The sequence below is a fragment of the Calonectris borealis genome, unplaced genomic scaffold (assembly GCF_964195595.1).
Source record: "Calonectris borealis unplaced genomic scaffold, bCalBor7.hap1.2 HAP1_SCAFFOLD_316, whole genome shotgun sequence".
Classification (NCBI taxonomy): domain Eukaryota; kingdom Metazoa; phylum Chordata; class Aves; order Procellariiformes; family Procellariidae; genus Calonectris; species Calonectris borealis.
The window spans coordinates 12,938-15,297 of NW_027441699.1; positions in this window are offsets into that span (position 1 = coordinate 12,938).

Here is a 2,360-nt window from a genome sequence, read left to right on the forward strand (position 1 = left end):
CCGGCCCCCCTCCCCGGTCCCCCCGAGACGCACAGCCCCCCTCCTCAGTCCCCCGGGGGGTCCCCAGCCTCCCGCCAGCCCGCCGTGCCCGCGGCACCTCAGACTGCCGCCGCCGCCGCCGCCGCCGCCGCCGCCGCCGCCGCCGCCGCCGCCGCCGCCGCCGCCGCCGCCGCCGCCGCCGCCGCCGCCGCCGCCTGGGTGCAGAGCCCGCCGCGCGCCCCGTTGAAATATCCTCCGCAGCCAATCAGCGCGCGGCTCCTCCGGGCCGCCCGCGGGGGGCACGCCGGGAGTTGTAGTCCCCGCCCCGGAAGTGCGCATGCGCACGGCGCCTTGTGCACGGCGGGTGCCTGCGCAGGGACCTCCCTGCAACGGTGGGGATTGTGCAGGGACCTTTGCGCAGCGGGGGGTCGGTGTGTGGAGACACCCATGCAATGGGGAGGGCAGTGCAGGAAGACCCTTATGCAATTGGTTGGTGTGCAGGGGACCCTCGTGCAATGGCGGGCAGGTGCACGGGGACCCTTGTGCGATGGTGGGGATTGTGCAGGACCCTCGTGTGACAGTGGTGGTTATTTTTCTCGGCAGTACCCTTGGGTTCGGGAGCAAAACAGCCGGTGCCTGAAACCACTGCTGCTGAGCAGCCTCGAGGCCGCCTCTGGTTCCCACATGGCTCCCATGGTGCGCGTGGACCCTCCTGCAACGGGTGCAGGTGTGCAAGGAGGGTGATCCGGGGTAGGGGTCCCTCTCTGGAGGCACCCAGCTCGAGCTGGCACCTAAGAACTAATCAAGGAGTAATGAGGAACCTTCTCTTGCACCTGACGTTAACCAGCGGGATCCCAGGGTCAGACCCTGTTACGGTGATTGGACCCTGGGGAGGTGGCAGAGGGTGCCCTGGACAGGTTGGGGGGGTTCCCTGGGGAGGAGGGGAGCCCCCACCCCCCTGACTGTGGGCACTCCCCCCAAGGAGCAGAGCATGGTGCAAGACTTTAGGGAGGATGAGGGCTAGCAGGTCCCCGAGATGGCAGTGCCGGCTCTTCCCAGTGTCTCCCCAGTGCTGGAGGGGGTGTGCGTGTGTGTGTCTCATGACCATGGGGATGGGGGGGGGGGCGGCCTCAGGATGGGGCAGGGGGGGAATCCTGGGGTCCGGGAGGGACCCTGGGAGTGGGGTAGGTAGGGGGACATTGGGGGACAGAGGTGTTTCTCGGGAGATTGAGGACACCATGTGGGGAGTTGAGACTGGGAGGGATGACCCTGGGGAGGTGGGGGGCACCGCGGGGAGAAGGGATCCCACCCCCGACACCTGCAGCCACCCCCAGGGGCAGCTGGGACCCCGACCCACTGGGGGACCAGGATGGGAACGATGGGGACTCACTCATGGATACTGCACAGGTAATAAAATAGTTCATGCTGCTCCCTGTTGTAGGGTCTCTGGGGTGCCCTGGGCGCCGAGTCCCCCTGACAGCCGGCCCTTCCCGGGGGTCCCCAGGCTGCCGGGTTCCTCTGGCCCCAGCCGGCGGGAGCTGTGTCCTCCCAGCCGCTGGCCACGCAATGGCAGCACCGACCCACGGCCACGCGGAGACAGGGCTGGGGACAGGGCCGGGGTTGCCTGCGCTCCACCTGGGTCTGCAGGGCTCGGGCAGGGGGGACCCGGCATCCTGCAGCTCCGCTCCCACTCTGGGGACCCCAAACACCCCCGGGGGTGCGTCGCTGTCCCTGTCGCTGGTGGCAACCGGCATGGGGGGAAGGTGACAGTGAGGGTCCCCGCCAGTGGCCCGGAGTTCGTCACCGCTGGGGGGACAGGGGACAAGCAGGGCCAGCACCGAGGAGCGACGGCAGCACAGCCTACTCTCTGGGGGTCCCCACCCCCTGTCCCCAGGGGTCCCCTCCGTCCCCGTGGTTTATTGGGGGAACACAGAGCCCAACGACCAGCCGCAGGGACAGGGGACGGGGAGCTGCCCCAGGGATGGGGACAGCACCGGGACACGCCGATACTCTTGGGGGTGCTGGCATGCGGGGGGGGGGCACCCTAACCATTGCCGCCCGGGATGACGAATGCACCGGGATGAGGGAGGCACCGGGATGGGGACGGCGCATGGAGGGGCCAGAGCCGGCGCGCGAACGCCGGGCTGCAGGACCACGCTTCGGCTTCGGGGCGGCAGCAGCGAAGGCGGCGGCGGCGGCGGCGCTGCTGCGCACCTGAGCGGTGCCGGCGCTGCAGTACCGCGATTCGGCCACGGGGCGGCAGCAGCGAGCAGCCGCCGGGCGGCGCGTGCACGGGGGCGGCACCGGCGCTGCAGGTCCGCGCTTTGCAGGCCCAGCGCCCGCCGGCACCGCGCACGTGGGGCGGCAGCGGCGTTTCCTTA